Raw genomic sequence first — 21,105 nt, 5'->3', positions numbered from 1 at the left:
ATTCTTTGGAGTAGTTTGATTTGAGTTTCAAGCTCCAGAGATGGAAGCTGCCCCACCAAAATGGACTTGGTTGTCATGTTAGCAGAGAGAGAGAGGGGGAAAGAGCCTTTAGTGAGACATGAATCCAGTGGACACTGGCACACTGGCTGGAGTGACAGCAGACTGTCTGAGGAGACGTTTGAAATTGGGGGTAATACTGCAGATGTCTCAGTGAGGTCAGTGAAGATAGTTGAGTGTCTAAAGCAGAGGACTCTGACACCAGAGACTTGGATTCACATCCTTGATCTAATGTATACTTCATGTATACTACACTGATGTGATATATACATCAGTGTACTGATAGAAAATACACCATTAAATTGTTTGTAACCTGCAGCAGCACACATGTTGGTTTATACTGGACAAACTGAAAGAGTTCAAAACGTTTACTGTGCCTTTGCTTGGCACTATGCACAGTCTAACCATGGCTTAGAACCCGTGGTTCATTAAAGGCCTGGGAACAGAAAAAAAATGCATCATTTCGTAGAGGTGGTCACATTGTCAACTCACTGATCTGCAAAGATCAGTGGAAATATAAGAATCTCAGAACATAGGATCCGGGGAACATAAGGCCCTGACAACAAAGGATCCTAGGAGCATTGGACTCTGGGACCATACCACCCTGGGTTCGTAGGAACCTGAGAATATAGGATCTGAGGAACATACGACCCTGGGAAGATACAACCCTGAAAACATAGGATCCTAGGGACACAGGACCCTTGGAACATGGGATCCATGGAAAATAGGACCCTGAGAACCAAGATCTTAGGAACATACGACCCTGAGAACAAATTACCCTGAGAACATAGGATCTTAGCAACATAGGACCCTGGGAACATACAACGGGAAGAACATAGAATCCAAAACAAAGGACCTTGAGAACATACAGCCCTGGGAACATAGATATGCAGCTGATGCACAAGGAACCCTGTTTCGAAATGGAAAATAAATGTAGAGGGTGCATAATAAAAAATACATTGACATTGAACAGTTTTGCAACTGGTAATTAGCTGTGTGAATGTACATGGTAGGAGACAGGGATCACAGTCCCATCTGGGTCTATTCTAACAGTATGTGGTTTTATTTTTAGTCACCACCTCATTCTTAAGTGGTCAAAGCTGTCAGTGTTATGATGCAATTAATTTTTACCGCACCACATTCTTATGAAAATACCTTGAAATAAACAGCTTTCTTCCTCTGGGATATTGAAAGGCAAGACATCAAAGGAGCGTGATGCACTGAAGGTGAGAGCACTCCTCGCATTAAATAATACAGCTATAAAGATCAAAATTTAATGCATCGCCTACTCATCAGGACTCATTTGTGATTTAAAGCACTTCTCCAGGAATAAAAACAGCCTAATTTCAGAATGGAGATCATGCTCAAATTGCTTGAAAGTAGGTTTGAACTGCTTTTTTTTTGTGGCGGAACAAAGGTAAGATATTCCGAGTCTATTTTAATGTCTACTTTGAAATAAATTAAGCTCATCAAATATGGGGGTTTATTGATGCAGAACTTTTTGCCCTCTAAATCAGTGCCTATTTGATCTAACATAAAGGAGTTATCTCCCCCGTACTGGCTTTGCTCACTTCTTACAGGGAATTTAACGAGTATATCAAACACATGAAACTCATCATCTCAAGAGTTTTAGCCATGCTAATGCTGTAATCCAATTAGCAAAGTCATGTTTGTAGATTATGAGTGCTCACTCTAGACTTTTAGTTCACACGCACAGAATGAAAGGAACATAGAGATAATATCATCATTCTCATAATGTGATATTTTGGCCCCACTAGTGTGTCTTTATAAAACACTGGGGGTGTTTAATTATTCAGAGAACACCATGTTCCACTGCTGTCTTTTGAGTTAATCCTTACATTGTCAACCACTTCTTATGGACACATGGAGAGTGTAGCTGCTGCAGTGCTACACTGGTACCTGATGGTACCAATGGAACCGCTCAGTACTGTCCCAATTTTTGGTCACCTCATCATGATCCTGGGTTTTATTTTCTATCCTGTTATCCTGTGGACTTTGTTTTGGAGTTTTCTGTTTGTGTTTCTCGTTTAATGTTATCCATTAATGTTTAATCTGCTTCCTGTTTTATTTTGTAGATTCTCTCCTCATGTGTCGTGTCTGGTTTTACTTCCTGTCTTTGTGTGTTTTCCTGTCTTGTTAGTCCTTCCCTGTTCCCAGAGTCTTCCCTTCACACCTGTTCTGTATTAGTCTTGTCTGCTCCACCCTAGTGTTCCCCTCCACACCCTTGTTGTCAGCCAATCCCCATTTCCCTCCTGCTGCCTGTGTCCACCTCCTCCAGCTGTGTCTTGTTCCTGTGATTAGTTTTCTATGTATATATACCTGCGTGTTTCACTTTGTTCCTGGTCCACTTGTCCTGTGTTCTTGGTGCTGTTCTGTGCTCTGTTTCCTGCCTGGTAGCTTGTCTTTAGGTTTTTTGCCTTTTTTTCCTGGCTGGTTTTCAGTTAGTTTTGGTTCTGCTTTCATTTGGACTTTTAGTTGCCTGCCTGTTCTGGATGTTTTTATCAGCTGCATTAAAGCTCTCTTTTTGTCAAACCATAAACCTGTCTGCTGCCCTACATTTGCCCTGAACTGATTTTTGACGACCCCTCTGTTGGGGTACCTAGCACACAGATCTGGTACTAAAAGGTGGAGCTGTGAACACTGCAGTCTGATTGGTCAGTAGAGGATGGTCACTCTGCTCAGGGCTGAGTTGTGTCTGGTTTTGAGGCTCATGTAACCACTGTTCATACTGTGGAGAGTTTTATTAGTAAACTGTAACTATAAAATGAAAGGATGTTTTGCTGCCTCTCACAGCAGCTGGAGTCTGAGAAACAATAACTTCATTCACTGGGCCGACTGCCGGCAACTTTTAAGGTGGAACGTTAACTTGTAATGTTACTCAATGCATGAGTTGATGACGTGAATCCATCAGCACACCTTAAATTTCACTGTGACAACTTTGACCATCACTTTAGTTTTTATATGACACACACTTTTATTAATGAGTGGATCTTCAAGTGTTTATATATGAATTTTGATATCCCAGTCCTCATTCAGAGGAAAAAAAAGTGTTGTAGAATGTTGTTCCTGTGGGCTACAGCAACACTAAACCCCTGAGCTTGCCTGAGAAGGACTAAATGCACAATGCTGCTATTTTTAAATATCCCATGGAGAGAGACTCTCACTGCAGCCTGTTCTATTTTGTTGTGAAAATGTGGGCGTGCAGCCTCATTCTGTGGACGATAAACCAGGTGCAGACTTCCATCTGTGTCACCGCTGATGAGGAAATACAGCGAGTGCTGGACGGAGCAGTGAGTGACAACAACCCCGCCCACATTTAAGGGTACTGTTTGTGGTGGAAACTTTAGGGTCTAGGTACCATGTCTGAAGGGTTACTGTTGGTTCCAAAGGTACCATACCGAAAGTGTTTGGTGGAAACGGGGCATAAGGGCTATGTAAATGCTTCTCTGGTCACATGAGCTATGTAAATGCTTCTCTGGTCACATGAGGACATATTATCCCCTTAGAACTTTTTAAGGCTAACATGGTAGCAAACAGTTGCCTGCTCCCATGTCCAGCAGACACATTAGCATTTCTTCATTGGCTCAAATTTAAGATGATTTTGAGACAACTTCCTTCTCCAAGATCTCTTTTGGGAAAAGACCCTTTGAAGATAAGCACACCATCAGAATATTTCTGTTGGTAAAGACACTGAGACAACGTTAATCCAAAGATAAGACCCTCCTGATCCTTAAAGCCTTGTCTTTTCTAAGTCCTAGGTAAACCCAACATAAGTCTCACATTTGTGTACCTTGTCCGAGTCTGTTTTCAAGTGCAGCTAATTCTTCATTCTGTTTACCGGTCACATACTCTCACACTGTCCTTTATGGCTCCACTGGAAGCAGTCAAAAAGTTGACACAGGCACAACTTTTGCTGCAGCGCAGCATGACATCATCCCACAACTCAAACTGCTCCTCCTGATAGTCTCACTGCTACCGTTAAACAACACCCACCCACCACTGCAGCCCCCAGCACTGTTTTGATGATGGATGAGGTCAGTAGTGGAGGAGCTAACGCAGAGGGCATATTCTCTAAACAGACGAGGGAACTCACCAGCAAAGCAGCATTAAACCTGTGTTAACTGATTCTTTGGCCACTCGGGGCAATGAAAACAAACTGTAAACACAACACTGACATATTAGCACCCTTTGAGTCCATATATAGAACTTGTTAGCAAACAGTTGCTCATTCACACATCCAGTAATTACAAAGCAACATTACCCTTCACGTGGAGCTCTGAATTTGGTCTTCACTAACATCTGAGGGTTAAAATATCAAATGATTTCCTATGTTCACCAGCTAGTTGCTATGTTTAATGGCCTGCCATTTGGTGCCAAAGCAGACACCGTGGTTGATGAGGAAAGAAAGAGGTTTAAAAAATGCTGAAAACCTAAAAAAGGCACTGCAGAGGTGGCTGATTATTTTCTGAGCGTGTCACTCAGAACAGCTCAGGGCATTGTTTTCATATTAAGCCAGGGATCAAAGGTCCTCCCCCAGGAAATTCTGAGTGTCAAACATTTTTCTCCTGCATTCTGGTGAAATTTCTGCACCGATTTATGTTGGAAATGTCTTTATTTATGTAAAGAAAAACAAAATTCAGGCAGTAGGTGAAGAGTCAAGATCTAAAAATGTCCCACAGGGGTCCATTTTTGAAAACCTGCACCCGCCCATACCCCTAAAGCGCTGTACCAAAACTGACCCGTTACCTGTTATTACATCTCAGTCAAAGCCACACCCACCTGCAGCCATTAATAACCCGACCCACACCTATGGTTAAACACATTAAACACATCCTCACATTAAGCTGGGTTCTCTGTTCTTGAATTATAACTCCAGCATAGGAGACGTCTTTTTGTCGGTGAAGATTCTCAGTCATCCAGGTCATGGTAATTGTAAGTGCTAATATCGTAGGCAACTGGACGTGCTTACGTTTCTTGAAGACCTCTCATCCAAGGAGCTTCTTCAGTTCTAAATGACTGGTATGAAGTTGCAGGCTATAAACCCTGTGTGGGTGGGAACCCTTGCAGAGTCGTTAAGGTCACAGTGTGAGTTAGCCTCCTTGGGTGTCTTGAACTCGATGTCGGCTGCCACCTCATCCTCGGGCTGCAAAGTTTTATGGCTGGAGTCCTCCACGTCGGTGACCAATGTGACAACGGGGTCAAAGGTTCCACTTGTGTCTTTGACTTTCAAAATAAAAGGAGTTGCAGCTTGATAAGAGTGATTTAGATGATAAAATATTACACATATTGCACATATTTTTCATTTGTTTTATTCGGAAAAATTAAAATATGCTTTTTTTTTTTTTTTATCCGCAGCCCACCTGTGTGTATTTCATTTTATCCATGCCCGTGAAATTAAACATTTGTACGTATTTTTACCCGTTACACAGATTTTTACAGGTTACCAGACCCAATGCAGGACTCTGTGTTGCTTTAAAACATTATTCTCCTGTAGATCAACTTTCTTATTTAATTCAGTACACATGTAGGCAAAGTTTACTCTTCAGTTATGTTTTGTCTTCCTGTGGAACTTATACACACAAATGATAAATGAACTCATTTGAATTAATGTATAAACCTTTGGACTTTATAGCTCGTGTATATTTCAGCAAGATTTCTGCTCAACCCACACGTATGCAAGTGTAGGTTATTTTTTCCCCTCTTTTCTTTAATTAATTCGTAGCCTTATGTTGCTGTACAGGACGGCTGAAATACTGAGAGATGAAAAACTGCTTATGAGCCATGAAATATAGTCGGCAGAACCTTAAATGTGGAATAGAGAAAAAGACATTTTTCTATGACACCAAAATTACCATAACATACTTTAAATTTCAAACCTGTACCGTAACTATTGTTATTTGTTACTATTTATCATTGAAATGTCATCAGAGCTTTGTCATGCGTCATGACTATAAAACAAAAAAAAAGATTTCTGCTCAACCTTCTGCTCATTCAAAACATACCCCACATATCTGCGCTCTCTGAGAAGTTGAGAATAAAGTTGTAATATTTCAAGGGAGAAATCCATCTTCCCTACAGTCTGCTGTGCGTTACCTTATTCAGACTGTCACACCGACACATAACCCAGCATCAGGTCTCTGGAGGACACAGAGACACTGACAGAGCTGCAGGTCAGAGGAAAGACGCCACACTGCAGTCCAAACTTTTTGCAGTTTAAAATCACTGGAGCCTACAGTAACCCATGGACTGTCAGGAAATACTCAAATATGCACATGACTCTGTTATCTTATCCTTTAAGTCTCTTATCCTCAGCTGTGTTTATTGCAGGACATTCTGCAGCTGCACATACTTTACCAGGGGCTTCCTTGTGTGTATGACTTAAATTCTAGCAGTCCTTCAAAATAAAAGCTCTCCGCTACTTTCATGGTTTTAATGGTGGGGACAAATGCATGTGTTTTAAATATTGAGGGGATTATCAATAATACGTAAAACACAACAGCAGATATAGAGACTGTATTGTAGATTCTAACATATTATACTTGCAACGGTGAAATTACATCTGTAGTTCTCGGTCAGCTATTTTTATAGTCATGTCCTATTGTTGTTTGTAATATTCATGATAATTTTGTTCACTTAAGCAAGTGATATTCCTATTATTATTATTATTATTATTATTATTATTATTATTATTATTATTATTAATCAACTGGTCATCGAGCCCGGTCTAACTCACCGAATTCTGATGCTTGGGCAGCGACTTGCGGGGTCACAAACCAACGAATAAAAGCATCCTTTTCAGGGCTGTCAGCGTTAACACGTTAATCGCGATTAGATTAATGCAATCCATAACACGTTTATTTTTTTTAGTCGCATTTTAATTTCGCAAGCCTTTTTGTCCCTTCTACTCACCCGTAGTCGGCTCCTCTAGCTGTAGCGTGCTTCGAAGCGGCTTCCTGCAGTAAACTTACCGCGGTGATGGAAAGAGAGTGCTACTGGACTTTTGAACGGCTTGTTTAACTTTAAAAAACTTCCAGACGGTTCAGTTGACAAGTCAAAAGTAAAATGCAACCTGTGTCAAACGGAGTTTAACTACCACCGGAGTACGTCAAGTTTGAGTTACCACCTCCACGCTAAACACCCAGGTGCAGCCGGCGCACCCCAGCCAAGCGAGCCTCAGCTCCGCCAAAGTTCCATTTTGGAGTGTGGGACTCGCCACAGACCTGTGGATGAAAGTACGTCGAAGAAGTTAACTAAAGCGATCGCTAAATGGGTGACAACTGACTGCAGACCAGTCAACATCGTAGAAGACTCAGGTATTGTATTAAGTTGGTCTACATAGCACTTTGTTGAAAGAAAATACAAAAGGTCAAAAAGGAAATTCTTTCTTTGTGTTCATTTGATTCCCAATTAAGACACTCTGGTAAGAAATGCTTTACATTATGGGCTTAAAATTCCCTTGAAAAGCAAAATAACAGAATTTTAAACATGCAATTCAAAACGCGATTAATCGCGATTGACTATGGAAATTCTGCGATTAATCGTGATTAAAAAAATTAATCGTTTGACAGCTCTAGTCCTTTTACATCGGCATGATAAGCGGCCAACTTGACTTTCAGCCAAGAGAGCGGTGTTTGCATCCTTTAAGATTCTAAAGCCAAACCCTGGTTCCAAAAAGAGGAGCAGCTTCAGTAGCGTGGAATAAACTGTGGCGTCCTGAATGTTTTATGAACAGCCCCGGACTTCTCAGACTCTTTTAGTAACTTACCTCTCAGAGGGAACTCATTCAGCGGCTCCTCTGGCAGCAGCACAGCGTCTCTCCCTCTCCTCTCGGGAACTGCCCATTGGTCCAACTGCCCATTGGTCCGACCATATTAAACCCATTGTTCCGAAGTCTGTTCCGAAATCATCATGATGCCCTGTGGTTAAGGTCTGGTTAGGTTTAGGCACAAAAACCACTTGATTAGGGTCAGGAAAAGATCATGGTGTGGGTTAGGTTAGGGGATTGGTGATGTTTTATCAAACAAGTTTTCTGCTGTCCTATCGGATGTACAGAAAGCACAGGCACACACAGGGCCTCAACACCCCTTCCTTTTTATTTTCATTTTTATTTTCAACACAGTCCACCAGCCAAAAGTTATGAAAAAATACAGCCCAAAATACCATCGATGGAAGACTGGGCCAAAAAAAAGGGACCTTCAATAAAGGAAGGGGAAAGAGGGAATAAAGGAAATTTGAAATAAAAATAAGAGGGAAAGAAAGAAGGAACGAAAGAAAGGAGGGAGTCTAGTGGGTGGTAGACTGGGATGTTAGCCTCTAGGCTAAGGGGCCTGGGCAAAAAAGGAGGAGGGAGTTAAATGTAACCAGAAGGAGCAAAGAAAAAATAAAGAAAATGTGGAGATGCTTCATGGGTTAGACCAGGAATCTAACCCTGGTCTACTGGTTGGTAGACCGGGGTGTTAGCCTCTAGGCTAAAGGGTCTGGACAGAAAAGGAAGAGGGGAGTTAAATATACCAAAATTGGGTAAGAAAAGAAAAAATGAAGAAAATGTGGAGATGTTTAGTGAGTTTGACTGGGAAGCAAACCCTGGTCTGCCGTATGATAGTCGTGGTTTTTGCCTCTAAGCCATATGCTATGGGTGATTTTCAGGAAGGTGTATCTAAAAGAAGATAAGATGAAGAAAAAAAAGGAAGAAAAAAAATTAAGGTAGAAGGAGAGGGTGGGTGGGAAGGTGGGGGGTTGGAAAGAAGAGAGTTAGTCATCATTTAAGCCTCCAGGTACAGTTGTTCCAAGTTTATGTATCCAGATTTTTTCTGCTCTTTTCCAATGGTCCAATGATCGTTGTTTTCCAGTCCGGTGATTATGAGGTGGGTGGGGGAGTGTAGTTGAAAATGTTGTACCAAGGGGGTGGAAAGTCGACCTTCCCTAATGTTATATAGGTGTTGAGACAGCCGGGTGTGAATGGAGTGTTTGGTTTCGCCTATATAGTGTTTCTGACAGAGTGTGCATGTGATGATATAAATGACATCGGTAGTGGTGATGGAGAGATGACCTGTGGTGGGGCATGCAGCGTTGGTATGTGGGTTCTGAATAAATTTTCTATTTCTGTAATGGTGGCTGTACTGAAGTGGGGGTGTGGGTCTATGGTCTGTGAATTTGGATCTGGTGAGAATGGATTGAAGGTTCTTATGTTTCCTGTAAGCTGAGATGATTCTATGGTGTTGGAAAGCCGGGTGTTGAGACTGAATACTGGTAAAATTGTAAAATGGTACGGTGAAAAACAGTAGTAGTGTTTCCTTATAACAGGAGTAAATGAGTGGGGAAGAAGGGTAAGTGTAGCAAATGAGGAAGAGTTAGTAAAACTGATATTTTTGTATATATATTTTTCTTTTATTTTATAATTATCCAGATTCTGGCCAGGTTGTGTGTCTATGTGTGTATGTGCATGTATCTGTGTGTGGGGAGATGTATGTATAAGGCTAGTTGAAATAGAATTGTGTGTGTGTGTGTGTGTGTGTGTGTGTGTGTGTGTGTGTGTATGTGTGCATACATATAAGCCATAGTATACATAGTATTTAGAGAAAAGGACAATGAACAATATTTTTTCTTTGATTTTATTCAGAAACATAATTGATATAAATAACAATATTCAGAATAAATTACTGAGGGATTCCTGTTTGTAGGTGTGGTGTGGCCGCTGTAATAGAGGAGGAGAGAAAAGGGGAAGGAAGGGGAAATTTTAGAAAGGGAGGGGAAATTGGTTAGAGTCAGGATGAGAGGATTGGAAAGGGGTTTTTTTCGGAAATGGGATAGGGATGGAGGGGAAAGGGAGATGGGAAAAGAATGGAGGGGTTAGGATTAGGCACGGGAAAGTTGAAGGAAGAGGGAGAGAAGGGCAAGGGTTAAGGTTAGGGATAAAAAGGGGAGTGGTTAGGGTAAGGGTAAGAGAACCAGGGTAGGTCAGGGTAATGTAAGGGAAGCAGCGTGAAGTTGAGAGGAAGGGAGGTTGTTTCTGTTAGTAAATAGTGAAGAATTTTTTTTTTTTTGTGAGGGGAGGGGACAGGGGAAGGGGTTGGGACCAGGCAAGGGGGAGTAGAGTAAAGGTAGGTTGGGGTGGTGCAGTTGGAAATAGGGTGAAGTTAGAAGAAAGGGGGGAAAGAAGAAAAGGGTCAGGGAAAAAAAGGAAAAGTTACAGGATTGAAAAGGGCCAGTGGTAGCAGGCCGCTCCTGGTGGGCTGGCGCACCCTACTGGATGAAAGGGGTTAGCGGTTATCATTTAGGCCCTGAGGGGCAAGTGTGCCCAGTCTGTTGATCCAGAGGTTGTCAACCGAATGTTCCTGGAAATGTTCGACTAAGTGGGTGGTGAGATTATGGAGGGAGATATTCCGTAGGTGTTGTTGTAACCGTGTTAGCATTGTGTTTTGTGTTTCTCCTATATAATGTTTTTGGCAGGTTGTGCAGGAGATGATGTAGACGATGTTGCTGGAGAAGAGGGAAAATGAGCCGTGTGGGGGAAAGGATAATTGGCTATAGGGATTGGTGATAAATTTTCTGTGTTTGAAATGACGAGATTCCGAGGGTCGGTCAGGATGTTTATTGGAGGTGAATTGGGATTTGACTAGGAGGTTCTGTAGGTTAGGGTTTTTCCTAAATGCTGAAATTAATTTGTATCCCTGTAAGGGTGTGTGTTGAGTTTGAGTGGGAGCGAGGGCGGCCAAGGTCGAGTTTTTGATGGATCTGAGGAAGCGTTTGGAGTACTTCCTGTGAGGGCTGTGAAGAGGGTGTTGGTGGCCTGATGGAAGTCCAACGGTTTGGAGCAGATGCGGTGGAATCTAATGATTTGGGACTTAATAATGCCTTTAAAGGTGTGTTTGGGGTGGTAGCTGGATTTATGTAGGAGGGCGTGTGTGTCTGTTGTTTTGAAGTAAACTTTGGAAAGCATGCGCTTCACGGATGTGTTTATGGATTCGAAAAAAATGGTGGTGTCCAGAAAGTCTATTTGGTTGGGATCTATGGTGGATTTTACTGTGATCGTGGGATGGTGGCTATTGAGAATTTGGGGGTATGAAACGCGGCGAGGTCGTGTGTCCAAGCCCCAATGATCCAGAAATCTCAAAAAGAAAAGGGGTTGCAGGGGACACTTGGCCAGGGCCTCTCGCTCCCACTCGCTCATGTACAAGTTGGCGTACGATGGGGCAAAGCGTTGCCCCATGGCTGTTCCGTGTGTTTGTAGGTAATGGTTATCGTTAAAAAGAAAATCATTATTTTCTAAGCAGAGTCGGAGAAGTGACAGGGTTTCCGAGTCAGGGCATTTGGGGTCTGGGTACCGTTGAAAGATTGTGTTGATGACTGTCAGCCCCAGGTTGGTGTCTATGTTTGTGTATAAGCTATCAATGTCGATGGTGAACAGAAAGGCTTTTGACGGAACAGCCATGGGGCTTATTATGTCAAGGAAATGATAGGTGTCTTTGACGTAGCTTGGGTGGCGGGTGGAAAGGGGGGAGAGGAAATGGTCAATATATTGCGCCACATTGTAAGTAGCACTGTTACAGTCTGAAACTATTGGTCGACCGGGAGGAACTTCGGAGGGGACCGTCCAGTTCTGGGGTTGTTTATGAATTTTGGGGAGGAGGTAGAAATAGCGGGGACGGGGATTATTGGGACCTGATAAAAAAAAAATCGCGTTGTTTAGCTGAGATGTATTTTTTAGTGTAAAGGGTTTGGACTATATGTCGTATCTGTACCTGTGTGTTGTGTTGTATTGTGGATGGAATGGATTTGTAGTGGAGAGGGTTGGATAGTTGGCGGTTAGCTTCAAGGAGATATTGTTGGCGGTCCATGATGACTACCTTGGATCCTTTATCTTCTGGTTTTATTATAATGTTTGGGTTTTTAATGAGTTGTTGTAGAACTGAACGTTCGGCCTTCGAGAGATTGTCTGGGACATTTGGTGGGGGCCGGTATGTGTTCATTGTATTATGGTCCGAGTGGATGATGGAATGTATTTGGGGATGGATTTGTAGACCGGTGGGCTCCCAGCTGGACGGTAATGTGAAGCGTTGTGTGTTTTGTTGTTGTTTACCGTGAAAATGGTCAATGATTTTAATGCGTCTGTGGTAGTGATGTAGGTCCCTCCGAAGCTCCTCCCAGTCGTAGCGCGAGGGGCGTGGGATGAAGGATAAACCTTTTTCGAGTAGTTGTATTTGGGCTGGGGACAACTGAAGCATGGAGGAAAGGTTAAGTACGTTGGATTCTGAGTTGAGTTGAGCTAGGACGCGTTGTGCTAGTGGAGGTTTTGTTAAGGAGGGGAGTGGGGGAGAACGAGGGAGAGAGGGGTGTGTGGAGTTGGTAAAAATTGGCGCCGGGATAGCTGTCCAGTTGAATGTCTGGGTTATTGTGTGCTGGGATACGGTTAATGTTTGAATCTCCCAGGATAACTACAGGTTTGCGGGGCCTGAAGAACCAGTCCACTAGCTTTCTATGTGGGCGGGCGATGTGGTATGTTGGCCTGAAGGTCCTATTGGGGGGAGGTGTGTGGCGTGAAAGAGATGGACGGGTGACGGGGTTGGTAGGCGGACAGTGGGTGTGGGGGGTTGTGTTAGAGAAAAGTTTTGTGGGTCGGTGTGGCTGGTGTCAGGATCCACGGAAAGTGGATAATGGGAGGGCTCACAGTAGATGCTCTGATCGGCCATCATGGCCTTGAGAGTCCCTCTCATCATGTTTTTTGTGCCCTGAGTTTGGTTTTGGTTATTGTTTTCATGAGTTGGATTCTTAAGAAAGGAGCTCCTTTCAGAATCCTCCAGTGGTGCCCCGACGCCAGTCGCCTCAACCCCCGACCTGAGTTTCTCTGCTATGGAGGAAGTAGAGGAGATAACAACATTAGACTTTGTGTGCATAGTGTTGAGTGAAACTGATTCAAAGTCAACTGAGTTTGGCTTAGGTACCTGGGGAGAGGGCTGGTGTTGAACCCCAGTCTCCCGCGTGACAGGCTGTGAGAGTGGCAGTGTGCCACTTGTGGGGTGACGGGAGGTTGGCTCTGAGTGTTTTTTAGTTGCCTGCTGGGGGAGAATGGAGGAAGATGAAGGTGATGGAATGGGAGGTTTGTTGAATGGGGTGGGGAGAACAGGTGAGAGTTGTGGGGTGGGGGGGTTTTGAAGTGCTTTGTGCGTTTCACGGGTGGACCGGAGGGAAAGGCGTGTTTTTGAACGCTGGGGCAGAGGAGTGGACGCACTCAGTGGGCATGCGGGGGGTGGGGAAAGGGCCCGAGGTCTGACGTGGGGGTGCGTCGCCAGGGCCGGGGATGCTTCCATTAAAGGAGCACGGACTTTCTTATCTGAGGTCTGAATGACGACCTGGGGGTAGATTGGGAACGGAGGGGGTGAACCTCCTATTCCCGGTGCAGAGGTAGGGGAGGGCTCAGAGGGGGTACGGGGCTCTCCTCGGTCGTGGCTGGTGTCCCCGATGGTTGGGTTCTCTGGCGGTTGGGGTTGGATGCTGGGAGAGGGACCGGTCTGTGGTGGGATGGGGGGGGCCTTCGGGGGACCGGTCGGCAGCCTCCTGTGAGGTGTCGGGACCGGGGTGGAAGGGGCCTCAGGGATGGACGTGGGGGTGGGAGTGGGTGAAGTCTGTGAGGAGCAATTTTTATTAGCAGGGGGATGTGTGGTGGTGTGAGGGTCCGGGGGAAGGGAGGGCTGCGTGGAGGCAGCATGTCGGGCAACCTCCTCGGAGAGGGAGCTCTGGGGGCCCAAACACAGCGAAAGTTTGTGGGGGGCCTGTGCCGAGGGTAAAATAGGGAAGTCCTGATTTTCAGGGGTTTCTGGGATGGGTGCTAATGTAGTTGTATGTGTGGTGGATGTAGATGGGGGAGGTGTGAAGCGAGCAGTTGGTTGAGGAGGGATGAGAGGAGGGGGGACTGGTGAGGAAAAGCCCAACAATTGTTGGACTGTATGGAGTATGAAAGGAGAAAGTTTGGGCCCATAACGTTTGCGGGCCCAACCGGTGGCTATCTGAAGGGCCTGCAAGTTCTGAGGGGTACCGGTAAGGGAAGTTATGACCGTAGAGTAGTGTTGTTGAAGAATATACATGTTGCGATTCATCCATTCTGCTGTGTTGGATGCCACTTTATCTCTTGTTTCGGGGGATGGTGCAGCAGGTTTGATGAAGTCGGTCAGGCGCGCAACCTGTCGCATCATGCCAGGGGGAAAGTGATTCTTGGAAATGGAGGTATCTATGATATGTTTGTGATGAACTGCCTGGATGAGTTTGAAATAGGATTTGCAGATTGCACGTGTTTCAGGTGAGGGGGGTTGAGAGATAACTGGCATAGAGGCTTGAGATGAGTGTGTGTGTGAGTGGACTGAAGCAGGGTGTCTGTAGCGTGTGTGTGTGGAGCGGGCAGTTGCATGTGTGTGTGTGTTGGTAATGAGGGACATTAGGGGACGGGGAGTGTATGAGTGTGTGTGTGTGTGTGCGATGTGTGGGCTGTCCATTCATTATCTAATTTTTTAACCTGTCTGGAACACCTAGTTCTGGAAAAAAGAAGGGGAGAAAAAAATATATACAGACAAAATTTTAAAGCAGTGCAGCGGGGGGGCCTACCTGCGTCCTGGGTCCGGCCAAGGCTCAATCCTCCGTCCGTGGCTCGGTGTCGAGTCCTTATCCTCCGGTGTGTTGAGGGTGACGGTGCCTGGTCTGGGGGAGCAGACAGAAAAAAAAGGGGGAGGGGGAGAGACGCTCCCCAGCAGGGATCAAGTAGAGGTCCGGGAGGGTGGCTGGGTGGGGGGACCCGCAGCGTAGGTCCCCCGCTGACAGTTAAAATCGAGTCTTTAATTTAGTGCAAAAAAGATTTCAATAAAACCAATAAAAGCCAGTAAAAAAGGGCCTCTAGAGGTATATGTTTAAAAAGAACATGTTGGTTCAAAAAAGGCTAAAAAATCCGACCTGACGTTTCGCAGTGTTCTTGCTTCATCAGAGGTAGGTATACAGGTCAGAATGGACAGTAGGTGTATTTGTAACTTTAGGAAAGGGGGGCCGTCAGTCCATCCCTGAGGCCAATTCCAGCCAATCGCTGTTCTGGAAAAGGGCTGGGTGTGTGTGATTGGTTGGAGAAATTTTGAATTTTTGGAGGGAACCTTAACTGATGAAATTCGATTGGTTCCTAGAGAGGGAGGGGTGTGGAAAGGAGGAATTGAAGGGAAACGGACTCGGGAGATAAAATGAATTCAAAAACCAGAAGTGACATCATCGGAGCAATAGCGCAGTTGGCAGGGTCGCTGACTCTCAAGCCAGAGAGCGGGGTTCAAGGCCCCAACATAACTCATCTCGTGACCCTGAATGATTCATTATACAGTGGAATAGTTTTTAATGAATTGCAGATAAGAAGGTAGAAGGAGAGAGTCCATGCTGTCGAGGACCGGAAAAGCACCTGGTGGCACTGGCTGGGTTAGGATTGGAAGGAAGAGGGAGATGCAGACCCTGGTTAGGGTCAAAATGGAGGTTGGGGTTAGGCGTGGGGGGTGGGGGATGGTTAAGGTTAGGAAAAAGATCAGATAAGAGGTTCGGGTAAGAGGGGGAGGTGGGGTGAAGATGCGGAGGTGGCTCAAATCCTAGGACCTGGGGTGGAGAGGGGCAGGAAGGGGGAGAGCGAGTTTGAGCGAGAGAGGCCAATGTGGTTGTTTTGATCTTGCGGAGAAAACGTTTGGAATAGCCTCTGGGGCGTAAACTGTGAAAGAGAGTAGTGTTGGCTTTGTGGAAATCTGTGATGTCCGAGCAGATACCAAAAAAATGGATGAGCTGTGATTTGATGATTCCTTTGAAGGTGTGTTTGGGATGGTAGCTGGATTTATGGAGTAGTGCATGTGTATCCATGGGTTTGAAGTAAACTTTGGTCTGTAATGCTTTGTGTGAGGTGTTGGTTTGGCTGAAGAAGACTGTGGTATCTAGAAAGTTGACATGTGTGGGACTTATTGTGTATTTGACAGTAATGGCCGGGTGATGATTATTGAGAATGTCGATGAAGTCTATGAATGTAGATGGGTCATGGGGCCAAATTCCGAAAATGTCATCCAGATATCTCAGGTAGAGTGTGGGCTTTAAGGGGCATTTGTTGAGGGCTTCTCGTGTGGGATGTGTGTGGGTGTGAGGGCCTGGGTTGGGTTTGGGTGTCATTATAAATTTAATTGTTTGAGCCAGTTTTCAAAGATTCGTTTTGCTGTGGAGGGGGTCCAGTGGATGTTATCCTTTTCTGTCTGAAAGGTGTCGTGGGGGATCTCAGTGAGGATAGGGAAGTGTGTGGCCATGGTGTTATTGATCAATTTGAGATTGTTTTTCTGCGTGGGAGTAAGGTGGGGTGAATAATTCATTATGGGGAAGTAAATGTCTGCATTGGGGAAGGTCAACTTTGCCAAACAGAAGAGGGCTTTCAGTTGTTTAATGGAAGTTTGTTTGGGGTCCTGGTCCTTATTGTTGATTCCTATGGAGATGATGAGTATCTTGACATGAGGGTTGGGGAGGGGTTTTTTGCACATCTTGAGGAAGTGGTAGGTATTGGCACCGGGGTAGCTGTCTAGCTGTATGTTGGAGTGGGTGTGGCCTGGAATGCGGTTTATGTTGGAGTCTCCTAAAACCAGGACTGTTTTTTTAGCCTTAAAAAACCAGTCCTGGATTTTACGGGTGGGTCGTGCAATATGGTAATTGGGTCTGTGGAGAGTGAGGCCCGGGGATATGGGGGTTCCGACTGTGGGGTATGGCGAAGCAGGGAGGGGAGATGAGGTAGTGGGGGAGGTCTCTGATTCTTGAATGATAGACCGGGGGGAGGAGTTGGATCTGAGAGGTGTGGAGAGGTCTGTTGTGGGTGACTCATGGAGGTCCAAGTGGGAAACTGAGGTGGGTTGTGAAGGGGAAGGCGGAGAAGAGAAGGGAGAGGGGGATAGGTGGGTTATGGTGAAGTGAATGGGGGGAGGTAGGGTAGGGGAATAGGAAGGGGAGGAAGAGGGTTGAGTGGATTTTACTGGTACAGGGGGAGGGGGTAAAGGTGATGAGGTATGGTGAGGGGGAGAGAGGTGATTGACAATGGGAGTTGTGGTGAATGTATGGGGTGTAGGGAGTGCCTTAGTGCTCAGGGAGACCGGGCCGGCAAGCCCACCACCAACAGGTTTTTGAAGGGAGGGCTCAGATGAGGTTTTATTGAGGTCATGGTTGACCTTATCCAACCCTGTCATCATGTTTAGGGGTTAGGGTTAGGGTAAGGAAAAGATCATGGTGTGAAAAAGAGAAAAAGAAAGTGGCAAATACATAAGCCGTGAACCTGCTTCACCTCAAGCCTTTCCCAGCTGGCAGCCAGTCACAGCGTACCATCAAGACAGAAATACGCCCGCCGGGAGCCATTCAGTACCGCAGACAGTTGGACCAATGGGCTGTCGGACCAATGACATGGACCCCCTCCTCTCTCGCCGTGCGCACACGGGAGCTGGGGTCGTGAAGTGATTTTTTTTTTTTTGTCATAAACCTTTGGTAATATAAACCTACAGTGCTACACACACAAGTTACATTACATGTGTTTGTCACCATGGATACCAACTGTGACTTTGGGTAGTGAAGACACCAGTGTTTGTGTACGGAACAGCAACAGCAACGTTTAAACTGATGATGAAAACAATGTAGCTCATAATTCAACACATTTAATTGTGCAAAGTAAATAAAATGTTTCTGGCTCTGCTCAGATTGTGACTGTCTTTGATTCAGTTTGTGGTTTTCTCACCACAATAGTCTCTCTGGTGAAGGCAGTGTTTCTTTTGAAGTGATTCTCTTCCACTTTTCACAAAGATCAATACCAACACACGTCTTCTCAGCACATCTACAACACAGGAGCACACACACTGTATATACATTCCCCTATATGTCATACATTGGTATAAAGGCATTTCAGATGTATTCAAAGAAGGTGAAGGCTGTTTGATAATGGTGCGAACAGTGAAAGGCATACAGTTCATTCCCCTGTGTTGCTCACAGGAGGCTCAGGTGTATGCAACATATTGAGACACCTGCTGAGTCAGATCTGAAAGGTGGGGGGGTCATAAATTATGGAATGAGACCTTGAAACACAGTGTGATACATCTGAAAACGCCTCAACTAACAGCAGAGTACGAGGCATACTGATGACACGGACGCTGTGTTGATTGTATGTACAACACGCTGACGATGCCTTTGACTCGATCCAACGAGACAGCCCTTCACTTCAGAGTACAAAACTGCAAAAATACATGTTGTAAAAGACATCACATAGACAAAGTCGGCATTTTTGGAAAAGCTCATAATTCGCTACATCCTTGAAGACCAAGGGGGAAAACAAAGCATTCAGCACTAATGGATGGATTACTGAACGGGTCTACACAGGGCCAGGAGCCCAAAGTATCAAAGGACCTCCTAACCTTCACCTTACAAAAACAGGCAAAACAATCACAGAGACAGAAAACGACCAAAAAAGACACAAAATAATCTCTCTAGAAACATAAAATTACACCAATAAGACACACATTACATTAGAGAGACCCAAATGACAACAAAGAGACACAAAAGCAGGCAACACATTCTCACTCCGACCTCGTCACATATAACATTTGGTCATGGACTTTCCACGTCCAGATACAACGTGCAAGGTACCCTAGGTGTGTTGGTTGTTGATGTTCTGGGACTGTCAACTTCAGCCTGTTACATGCATTATCTTCTTTTAAGATACACTTCCGTTTTCACAGGAAATTTACAGTTTGCATACAGTCTCTTTCAAAGTAAACGCACTACGTCGGTACAACACCGCAAATTGACGTTTTTTTCCGTCAACAACAAACACGTGGTTGGGTTTAGGGAAAAAGAACAGGGCTTTAGAATCTTACAGGACACAAACACCGCTCTCTCGGGTGAAAGTCAGTGTTGGACAAATCTACCACCCTTCCCTCCCGCCCCACTCTGACCTTCGCCACCTTAACTTTCGCCCTTGTCCGGCTGCATTACCCCCTGATGCCGCAAGGTGCCGTTAAACTATAATGGCAACCGGCCGCGTATCATGCTCATATGAAAGGGCGGCTTTTTTCGTTAGTGTCTGGTGCCGGAAGTCACTACCCAAGCATCGCATTTGACTTCAAAGTGAGATCGCATTGGGTTTTCCCCCTCACTTTTAAACTGCCAGATTTTCGGCGAATGTTGGGCCGATTTGCCGGCAAGCTGCGGGCATTTAGACACACAGAGCCGGATTGGCGAGTTGATTCGAGGTGCCCAATTTTCCACCTTGTAGGGTAGACATATTGGCTGAACCCTTTTAGTTTAAACAGACCGAGGCGGCCTTCCGCAACGGGAGGGGCTGTTGATGACTTGTGGGAGGAGCTGTTGATGACGGTGCACGTGCGAGCCACTGGCGGTGGATAAACAGGAAACAGCTGATAGCAGGAATTAGCGAGCAGCTAGTAGCAAGAGGGAAACACAAACCTGACAGACACTGTAAAGATGAGCAACTGGGGAGACAAGGAATTGCGCGCCCTCCTTGTCCTCGCAAACGAAGAGGCCATTAACCGTCAGATGACGGGGACGGTGAAGAACGGGCCGACTTATGAGAGAATCACCGAAGGACTGACCAGCCGCGGCTTCCCTCCCACGTCACTGTTTACGTCACACACTGAGCTACACGTTTTGTTACTTGCTCACGCCCCCCATTGCCCCGAAAAAGGTGCATTCAGCCAATGCTGAAAAAAGACTGATTGGGCTTTCCTGCAAATTTGCACAATTCCTGTTTAAAAACAGCTTATGACTTGACACTGATTGTATCTATTAAGTTACTTCCCCTCAAAGATTTAGTTATTAATTACATAACATGAGCCATTATGCAAATAAAGTCTATATAGTGGAAAATACTACACCACTGTACGGGTGCCTGTGTTTATCTGAAGGGCAACATCTTCATAACTGACTAAATAGCAACATCTATTAAACCAATCCATTTGTGACCACATCTCAATATGCAAATGAATTGTGCGTTTGTGTGTGAGTGTGTGTCTGGTTGTCCTGATTGAGTTCAGGAGGATAATTATTGACTTGGACGGAGCTCACCTGGTCAGCCTGAGCTCTGTAGGCTATATAGCTGGTTGATTGGCTGACGCATTTATCCAGCTAGCACCCACCACATCTTCTCCATCATGTCTCACACATTCATGCATTGTTTCCTCTGCTGACGTCTCTAATTTCCCAAATCTATTGTTTTATTGGCCTGAGTTCAGTTTAAACAACGTCGTTTTGCTTTATACCTTCCACAGACTTCACTTTGTCACACTAAGTGAGCCACGTTATGACATTTTTTGTGCCTGCTTTAATTCTAATGGCAAATATGCCTTTCTGTGAGTCAAAGAAGCAATTATCCCTTTATAACTTAGCACTCTGACTGGCACAATTTTTCCTCCATGCCAGATTTTAAAGTCTGTCCTACAGACCTTGCAAAAGACAGGATTTTCACCTCTGCCAAGAAGATTCTCTTAGTCCTGTCTTTTTCTGTTGAACGCAGAACCTTTTAAAGAGATTTCAGTGAAATGTGGTGGAAAGCTGGGCAACAGAGTACGGGACTCCATTTTTATGCAAAACAAGGATATATTTTTAAAGATTTTCTTTGTGTTGCTGAGTTGAAAGAGAAGAAGAAACAAGTGCCTAATTAAAGCTACACAGCCTGATCTGGCAGCTTCACCTCTGGGCGGCTGTTTGAGGGCCAGTCTTTTTCTCCCAGCCACAGCATTATCCTTTGTAACACCTTAGTTTGGAATCTGAATGTAGCCACACCTGCATCCTTCAGCCAAACCCAAGTAGATCCAAACCATCTGTTCAATGTATCCTCATACAACTGCTGGTATGATATTCTATGACAATGCACGCACAAAAGATCGTATGATGCACTACTAATAAGTGCCCCATGAATGACGTTATGAACACAATGAATGTAAAGTTATGGAGGCGGGAAAAGAACTACTGTGAACTATTTTCTATATCTACTTTTGT

The sequence above is a fragment of the Epinephelus fuscoguttatus genome, linkage group LG21 (genome assembly GCF_011397635.1).
Source record: "Epinephelus fuscoguttatus linkage group LG21, E.fuscoguttatus.final_Chr_v1".
NCBI lineage: Eukaryota > Metazoa > Chordata > Actinopteri > Perciformes > Serranidae > Epinephelus > Epinephelus fuscoguttatus.
This window is presented reverse-complemented; position numbering follows the sequence as displayed.